Genomic DNA, 10322 nt, shown 5'->3' with positions numbered 1-10322 from the left:
GGGACGCTGATACTTCACTAGGTAATGATTTGGAATTCAAAGAAAAATTCTCATACTGAGCAACTGTGGTTCTAGCAGCAGTGCCAGAGGTATTATAAGTGTTGTCTGGACACCAGATCAGATAAGTTTTCATGAGGACTTTCTTAAAATTCCTTGCTCTTGGACTTATTCATACAGGGAGTGCAGAATTATTAGGCAAGTTGTATTTTTGAGGAATAATTTTATTATTGAACAACAACCATGTTCTCAATGAACCCAAAAAACTCATTAATATCAAAGCTGAATGTTCTTGAAAGTAGTTTTTAGTTTTAGCTATTTTAGGGGGATATCTGTGTGTGCAGGTGACTATTACTGTGCATAATTATTAGGCAACTTAACAAAAAACAAATATATACCCATTTCAATTATTTATTTTTACCAGTGAAACCAATATAACATCTCCACATTCACAAATATACATTTCTGACATTCAAAAACAAAACAAAAACAAATCAGCGACCAATATAGCCACCTTTCTTTGCAAGGACACTCAAAAGCCTGCCATCCATGGATTCTGTCAGTGTTTTGATCTGTTCACCATCAACATTGCGTGCAGCAGCAACCACAGCCTCCCAGACACTGTTCAGAGAGGTGTACTGTTTTCCCTCCTTGTAAATCTCACATTTGATGATGGACCACAGGTTCTCAATGGGGTTCAGATCAGGTGAACAAGGTGGCCATGTCATTAGTTTTTCTTCTTTTATACCCTTTCTTGCCAGCCACGCTGTGGAGTACTTGGACGCGTGTGATGGAGCATTGTCCTGCATGAAAATCATGTTTTTCTTGAAGGATGCAGACTTCTTCCTGTACCACTGCTTGAAGAAGGTGTCTTCCAGAAACTGGCAGTAGGACTGGGAGTTGAGCTTGACTCCATCCTCAACCCGAAAAGGCCCCACAAGCTCATCTTTGATGATACCAGCCCAAACCAGTACTCCACCTCCACCTTGCTGGCGTCTGAGTCAGACTGGAGCTCTCTGCCCTTTACCAATCCAGCCACGGGCCCATCCATCTGGCCCATCAAGACTCACTCTCATTTCATCAGTCCATAAAACCTTAGAAGAATCAGTCTTGAGATATTTCTTGGCCCAGTCTTGACGTTTCAGCTTGTGTGCCTTGTTCAGTGGTGGTCGTCTTTCAGCCTTTCTTACCTTGGCCATGTCTCTGAGTATTGCACACCTTGTGCTTTTGGGCACTCCAGTGATGTTGCAGCTCTGAAATATGGCCAAACTGGTGGCAAGTGGCATCTTGGCAGCTGCATGCTTGACTTTTCTCAGTTCATGGGCAGTTATTTTGCGCCTTGGTTTTTCCACACGCTTCTTGCGACCCTGTTGACTATTTTGAATGAAACGCTTGATTGTTCGATGATCACGCTTCAGAAGCTTTGCAATTTTGAGACTGCTGCATCCCTCTGCAAGATATCTCACTATTTTTGACTTTTCTGAGCCTGTCAAGTCCTTCTTCTGACCCATTTTGCCAAAGGAAAGGACGTTGCCTAATAATTATGCACACCTGATATAGGGTGTTGATGTCATTAGACCACACCCCTTCTCATTACAGAGATGCACATCACCTAATATGCTTAATTGGTAGTAGGCTTTCGAGCCTATACAGCTTGGAGTAAGACAACATGCATGAAGAGGATGATGTGGACAAAATACTCATTTGCCTAATAATTCTGCACTCCCTGTACAATAATCTTGCATCTAAGATACATTGTAGTAATATATATGTCTGTATATACATATATATTTCTGCAATGTATCTAAAGTGTTGTTGAGGAGATGAAATACTATCAGGTGTGAGTGATTGGGCCTGCAAAGAGCATAGCAACTGGTGGCCTGAATGTCTGCTGTAAACTCACATATAGTACCTTAGATATTGAGGTCATTACCCAAACTTCCTGTTCCTGTTAAGCACATTTTCACCTTAACTTTATCTTATGGAAACTTGCTGTTTTTTCCTTGCAAGGGAAACAGGTCCCTGTGATGTGGCTGTGTGAAGAAATAAAGGTCATCTGAAAATGAGTAATACGTGTACCACACACACACACGCAAACACTCACTCACACACACGCACACACACGCACACACACACTTCTCAACCCTCACCGTTACCTAAACCACAGTGAGTTATACTATAATGACTTGTTTTTTTTTATCTTAAAAGGGAGCTCATTCCTCAAATGATCAATAGTAGGAAATACTGTCATATGTTTCCCTCTGCTGACTAAACCTGGAATTGCAGCAAAAGTCAAACTTCTGTAATTGGTCTTGCACAGCTACTATTTTTTAAACAAAACATCAAACATCCATCCATCCATTTGTCTATTGCCTAAAGCTCATCTGAAGCTGACAGATATTGAATGAAACATAGTATGATATTATGTATTTTTATTGTTATTATTGCGGCATCATAATTACATAATGCTGGATGCTAAACATAATGAATGAATGAACCAAGTCTACATTTTAAATAAACCCTGAATTTGTAAGTCTGTCATGAATATTGGCAACAAGTTTTTTTTAAACTCTCTGTAACCTGATGTCTGTGTTTTCACCTTAGTGAATTCACCAAGCAGAAGTAAGAACCGGAAGGAAGTGGGAAAAACAGCAAAACAGCAACTAAATGTGCAGAGAGAATCAGATAAAAGGCTGCAGAGAGAAAAAGGAGGGTGAGAAAAAGAGTTTCTAAAGAACGGAGGTAAGTTCACCAACACCACCACTAACAGCTAACATGAGCCAAGAGCACTGACTGACCCCACCACCCACACACACACACACACACACACACACACACACCCCTACTTTTTTTCCCTAGCATGCGCATGAAGAGAAAAAACGGTAAACAGCTGATTTTTTTAACAGCTCTTCATACTGAAACTGAATCACATGCATGCACGCATGTATGTCTCGATGTCTCGAGTACTTCAGCACCTTGAGGTTTTAAATGATCAAAGTCATGCTCAAAAAGAGAAGATGGTGAGATCATTACTTTTTTTGCAGGTACCATATTTGATGACATATCTTCAATTAGAATATGTTGATACTAATACTTTTTAACTAAGTGAGAAAAAACCCCATCAGTAAGTGGTATAATAAAGATAAAGTTTTAAAGTAAAAGGGAAGCCATATTTTTATCGTTCCCCCTTGCTTGGTCCAACTTCCTAGTCAAGTCAGAAGTACTGACTGTAATTTACAAGAACTGTGGAGGAAATTGAATGTGGGTTGAGTGATGCTCATACAGGTTGGGGTAAAATTAGCACTGAGGGTCGACTTTACGTTCAGTGCACAAACTTACATATAATTAGTGTGCAGTACAGCAACTTTATTTGGACAGATACTTTTCTCACATAGTTACATAGTTAATAAAGGTAGTTTCCGCACATAATATACCTGCCAAAAACAGATAAACTCTAGACTGCGGGGCTATTAATGCACGTGCAGGTTAGCATGCATTATTTTAACAAAGTGAAATACTTGGCTAAATGCTCGAATGTTGTTGTGTTGTAATAACTGGATTTTCAGGCTAAATTACTTAGAGCTTGATTGTCACTGTGACCACAAAACAACCCTTGAAGAAAACTATTACTTCTACTTTTACTTTTAACTTTATAAACTAACACACACTTTATAATTCTTGCGCTCATACACTAATGTTGAAGTACAAGCACCTTGCGTGGAGATGCCCTGCAAAATGCAGGAACAAATAACCAACTAACTGCCACAAATGAGAAGAATAAACGTTCATGCTGCTTCAGCCTACGCTTTGATTTTAGGATTCTTGCTCCTGCAGCTTTATAGATGTGCATGCAAAAACTGACTGCGTAAGAAAAGTTCAGACAGCGTGGTTTAATCTTATCTTTTTCCTTCCTCTTCAAAGGCCACACGCTTGCATTGCCACGATCACACATATTTTCCGTTTCTTTTGAATACACAGAAAACTTTTACACAGTTTCACAGTGGTTATTTAGTTTCCACGATACTGACTTCCTCTTCATATATGTGTCTTGTTTTTTTGGCGGTCGGGGGTAATACAGAAAGGCTCCAGTGTTGCTTTAAAATAGAACATCTTGATGGCAACAATAACAACACAAAAATAAAGTTCAGGGCTGATCCTGCACTTTGTTCAAAGTGGACTCTTCTGCACATGTGACCAATGGTCCTCTTTCTATTAAATAATGCTTTGTCACCCTCTCCTGAGCCAAACCATGGGGTTGTATTCACCTCACGGATGCCCCTCTTTATGTGGCGGAGCTTAACAGGATGCTCCGTACAGACGCTCTTGGACACAGCAAACGCCGGGCACAGAAGAAATGAATAGGGTGCTCTGTGGTTTCCCCTAAAAGAGTGTTTGTGTGTGTACTTGTGTGTGTGTAGGTTTGCTGCAGGGGGTGGTTTGTTAGGGCCATTTGTTGGCGCGTGCACATGTCCTTGTGTGCGTTTGTGCAGAATGTGCACGCGAGGCACTGAACATGTGTGTTTATTTCTCTCTGCGTGAATCTGGTGTGCTGCCTGTATGATGTATTCATGGCCCTTTGTGTCATTTTAATAAAAACAAAAGGAAAAAGGGAGACTGTGGGGAGTGGCGATCAATTATTACACCAATTACACAGACTTTCAGGACGCAACAGGGATTCAGGAATGAGAGAGCTCAGGGGGAACAGTGAGAGAGGGGCCTGTTATAAAGCCAAGTCCTGTCACTTTGGGAAGAATTTGTAGCCAGTGAGAGCGGGCTTTGGGTCCGAAAAAAGAGCCCGATGAGCCAGTGACTGTCTCCATAATTCTCCTCAGCGGTGTATCAGTGTCGTGGGACGCAGGGTGTTGAAGTTACTCCTGCAGAGTTACAGTCCCAATTGTGTCCTGTGAGCATGACAACAAAGCAGCCATGTGGACGAAAGGCTGAGGCTCCAGGCTCCTAACTCCTCTCTGTACGGGTCAATTAGATTGCAGCCTGCGCTGAAAAGGTAAGCAAATGAATTCTCAACAAAGTGCGCTGGAAATACGAAAGAATAAATCAGAGTTGGACCCGATGATCATTAGACTCGTAAAGTAATAATTCTCCATGGAATTAATTCTCCAGGACAAAGCGATTGTGTAGATGTGTGTAATTATATATTTGAGCTTATTAAATTGATTTGATTTTTTACTGCATGTATTGTTGAACCTAAACAATATTTCAGAAAATGCTGACACACTGCAAATTAGATCATGAGAGCATTGCCTTGCACAATCAGAGGTTGCAAAACACAAAAATCCATGACAGTAGCATAAACGATCTTGAATATATCATTTACAAAATAAAAAGTTAATAAAGGGGACTTGTCTTTTTGTGCTGCATTTTGAAGTAAAGTTTCACAGTTCCTTAAAGTGTTTCTCTTAATATCTTGGTTTCCGGAAGATGATAGATAGATGGACATTTTATCAGCAATCAGCTTGTCAGCAATGATCAGTTTGTTCTTTCCATCTCTGTAAAACATACCGTATAAAACAAACTTAAAAATGCTTTGAAAGCTGTGGATACAAATCGAGTTCAGTTTATTTCACAGTGTAAACCAGGCAGAAGGTTTATTATTGTGCATATTTGCTCCAGTTTATTATTTCAGTTTACCTTAAAAAAAGGTTCAATGCTGCCTCAAAAGAGGTAAATCAACAGTTTTTGGTGAAGATCTGATCAACACTTGAAGAAGTTTACACTTCCCCGCATCTCCATCGCAATGAAACTATAGCATGATATTGTCGATTATATTTCCCCAAATCTGATCTTTAAAGAGGGAGAACACGTCTAATAAATGAACTTTAGATCGTCAGTAAAAAGACGCTTAGAGGATGAGAAAAAAGTTTTTATTTCTTAATGAATCTTAATGAATTTTTTGACAGAAGGAAAAAAACAAAATAACAAATAAAATAAGAAGGGGGAGAAAAGTGTGTGTGAGTGTGTCTGGAGGGGAGGGAGGGGGATTACTCCTCACTCCAGAATACTAATGAGGGCCTTTTGTCACAGATCTTTCTCTCTTTCCCCTTCTGTCTGTGTGCTCTCATTTTCCACTTTACTCATTTCTCCCTCTCTTTCATTTTCACACACACACACACACACACACACACACACACACACACACACACACACACACACACACACACACACACACACACACACACACCACTTCACAGGACATTCAGGACTTTTACTCATTCATTCATTCACTCAAAAAACTTTAATATAAGCTTCCCTACCTACAAGCCTAATTCAACCAAAATGCACTGATTTGTGTTTACGTTGTGACGACTTGCTTTTCTTCCATCAGTGAAACGTTGAGTCCTCACAATGTGAAGACGTATTTATACTGACACAACATGACTGGCACACATGCATAGCTGTGCACTTGTATTTACATGCATACAAAATGACACACCTACGATCACATAAAAGACACATGTAATTTCAATCCTACTCTCACATAATCACACACACTCTCGCACACGCACACACATGGATGGGCACAGAGTCGTATTTGTCAATGGCGCCTTTTGTTTCTTTTATCTGAGCTCGCAACAAAGCATTCCTGTGTACACAGAGGGGAGAGAGATAGAGAGAAGGAAGGAAGGAAGGCGAGAGAAAGAGGAAAGGAGAAGAAGAGAGAGGAAAAGAGAAAGAGGGAGATCAGGAAAACATCCACTGCTCTTTTTGTCAGACAAAAGTTTTGATTGAGTTCTTGGATTCGTCTCACTGAGGCTGCAGGTACAGTAAAGTTGTAGCGCTGCCATGGAGATGGAATACATCCTGCTGGAGAGGTTCGTTAATAGTTTCCCTCTCATTTACTCTATTAGTTATCTGATACATGGCTGTAGTGGAATTTGCGAGCGTATTCGTGTGTGCGCGGCTGACAGGGACAGGGCTGGGTAAGAGGGTGATGCAGAGTTGAAAGAGTGAAGTTTTCAATTGATCCATTGTAAGTGCAAAGCCTTTGAATGGCTCACAAAAGTGTGATGTAATTAAAGCAGATGTGAATTGTTACAAATTTCAGCAAAGCGATTTTTCATCTCTGAACTGTTTATATGAATTAATTTTATTTCGCTCAAATTTTCTAGGGGCAAAATCTGTTATTTAGAAAAAGGAGAGAAAGTAAGAGCTGTTTGTTTTTCTCTCCTATACCTTTTACACATCTTTGTTTTTATTGTGAACATCCAAGTAGGGTCCAAACTCTAGGCTGAGAATCCAAGTAAATGATAATTTTCGTTTATGCTATGAAGATGACACATGTAAGTGCCTCTAAAGTGAAACATAGGAGACAGAAAAACAGTCCCCAGCACAGCGGCATTATGAAGGGTGAGAATCTTGAATTAGGTTTAAAGTTTTGCTTTCAGATTCTGTTTGGCACTCTTGCCATCAATTCCTTTTATGGAGAAAACCCCTCAAAACTTTGCCTTGTTGTTTGTGTGATGTGATGGTGATTACACCAGACCTCATTTGCAAGACAGCTGAAGCTTGCCCAACTTATGCTTGCACGAGTAATTTACATTGTCATTTTTGGAGGAAGCTAGTCTGTCAGAAATAAACAACTGCTTTAGAAAAACAGTGTAAATGCAGCTGAAAATAGTGTCAGTTTGACTAGCTGCAAGAATAAAATGCCGTTAAGCCACAAATTCACAGTGTTTTTAGTAATATGTCTGTCACACTGATCATTATATGCAGAATATAATAAACACAATTTTATTACAAAAGATTTCAGTTGCATTGCAGGACTTCTTCTTACTTATACATCTGAGTATTACTTCCACCACTAATATACGTTTGGAGCTCACCGATGCTTCTGTCATTGAGTGGGATCAAATCCCTGAAGCCAGGCTCCAAAATTTTATCAACAATCAGGAAGCTGAAATAAGATTCCCAGTAATCACAAATTATCATGTTAACAGGTGGCCACTTACTTTTTGGCCTGAGAGGACCATGAAGACTAGAGAGCTTTTATATCCTTTTACATGAAAAGGAGAATTTTACATTCTGCTTTAATGAGCGTGAGAAGTTCTCACAGAGTGATCTTCTGAGGATCCAGAGTGTAAAACACCCGAGAAAAGACTTCACAGGAGTCAAGTCTCAGGCTGAACAAGGCCAAAGCACACAGAAAGCTGAACTGGCCCTTTCCCTATCCATCTCTCACTGTCTCTTGCTGTCTCTGGTTTCCAGTCAGAAGTTCACTCTTTGTCCACTAAAGGTCTCCCTGATCAGAATCAACAGTAAGCTTTTTAAATAAACGTTATCTTGATAAACGTCTGAGTTTCCAACAAAGATTTTGACCTTAATTGACTCTTTCAAGTTTCTTCTCTGTCCTTTGGATCACAAATGAGTCTCTGTGTGGGTTGTCTGTTGCGTCAATGAATGCATCCTAATTACTGTCTTCTTTCTTTCTTTCTTTTCACCTTCCTCTTCCTTATCTCCCTGTTTTGTGGGCTATTCTCTCACTTGACCTCCATCATTTGTTGAACGTAAGTGAGCATGTCAAATTATGCAGGAGCTAGCTGTCTGACATGACCTGTATCTAAATATTCTTTCATCTACATATTCATGCAAACATACCAAAATGTAAAAACTGAAAAACTGAAATACTTGCTATCAGATCACGGGGACATTTGAAATTCAATTTGTCTTTCTAAAGACAGAAATAAACAGGTCTTTTGTTTTAGATGAGGGTTAGTCCAAATATGGGACTAAACATTGATTAGCAGCTGTTTCTCTTCCTGTTTTTCACATCAAGTATACATCGCCCAAACCTGGTCTTAAGAAAGATCTAACCACACTAACAGATGTGTGAGCTTGTACTTCCTCTAATACCAAGTCTCTCCTCTTTAGCATTCACCATCATGTTAACAGACACAAAGTGGAGCTGACAGCTGACAGTGATGGAGATGCTGTCAGTCTGAAGAAATGCATGCATTTCAAAGAACATGCTAAAGGAGTTAGCATCTATGAGTCAGAAATATCTGTCAAAATGCTGTGTGACATTTTACTATTTGAGGACATACAGCGAGTGTTATTCTTGTCTGAAGCATGCTACATACTTGTGTGTGTAGTTTATCTTTCCATCACTGGTCACATGTTTGTTAGTTTGCTTTTTTCGTTAGTAGTTTACAGCTAGTGAGTCACAGGCACGACATGGTGAGATAATGTATGACTTCCATGCGTAACTATACTTAGTCACTGAAATTTACTTTTTGAAACCACATTTTAATGACTCACTCTACCGTTTAACCACCATAAAAAGCACCAAGCAGCCCACCTTACCTGAAAAACATGTACAGACTATTCTAAAGAAATGATTTACACAAGAGGAGAGTTCTCTATCTTCTATGTGACACAACACATGAAGCTGAAACCCAATAAGTTTTGAAACGTGAAGAAATGTTTGTTCTTCCTGTTTCAGGTTTTAGTTTCAAAGATCGCAATCAAAAGAAGAACAAAGCACCCCTTTTGGGCCACACAGTGACGGCATATGTCACTTCTTCATGACTATATTTCAGTAAATTTCCAAACACCAAGAATGCCTATTTACGGAAATAATGGGCAGGGTACAGACATTTAAAATGTGTTAGTGTTAACTTGCCCTCTAAGGGTTTCTTCTTTTATTTCTCACATTTTTTTAATGGTGTTATCTGTTTTATATTTTTAGGGTTTACACAGTCTAACTCATCCATACTATAAGAACAGCCATATGGCACTGGCCTTGCCTTCTCATAATCCTTGATTTGCTGCCTCTAAACTGTTGGCAGGGTGGCACTTCTCATTGCTGCTAAAATATTCATGCTTCAGAAAACTTTCCTTGAGCCATGATATTGGAAATGAAATATATGGTACATGTTAATATGTGTATTTATTCATTCTTCTGTCAGAACTACTCACTGAATATGTGGTGTTCTAATATTAACACAGTGAATTTTAGTAAATTCCTCAAACTATTATTACATTCAATCAGTTTCTGTTGGAGAGTGACTCATGACCAGAGAGGATTCCTGTCTGAGTGAACTCCCAGAACAGTTTCACCAGCTAAAGAATTTCCCACAACAACATGTGTGGGTCTGCATGACCTTTCATCTTTGTTATTCTGTTATTAAAATTATTACCAGGCTGAAACAAACACATATTAGACACGTAGTTTAAATGTGTTAATGAGAGAGCAGATATCTGCAGGGAAGTTACTAACAGCTGCAGTTAGTCATAGTGGGAAGAGTGTAAAGTCTGTACACAGGAAGCCACTGTTATCAGATTGGCTCTGCTTAAATATGAAACTAAAG

The sequence above is a fragment of the Diplotaxodon limnothrissa genome, linkage group LG18 (assembly GCF_057381915.1).
Source record: "Diplotaxodon limnothrissa isolate DT_005_m linkage group LG18, D_limnothrissa_male_GT1.1, whole genome shotgun sequence".
In the NCBI taxonomy this organism is placed as follows: domain Eukaryota; kingdom Metazoa; phylum Chordata; class Actinopteri; order Cichliformes; family Cichlidae; genus Diplotaxodon; species Diplotaxodon limnothrissa.
The sequence above is the reverse complement of the archived record's forward strand: the minus strand, read 5'-3'. Positions refer to the sequence as shown.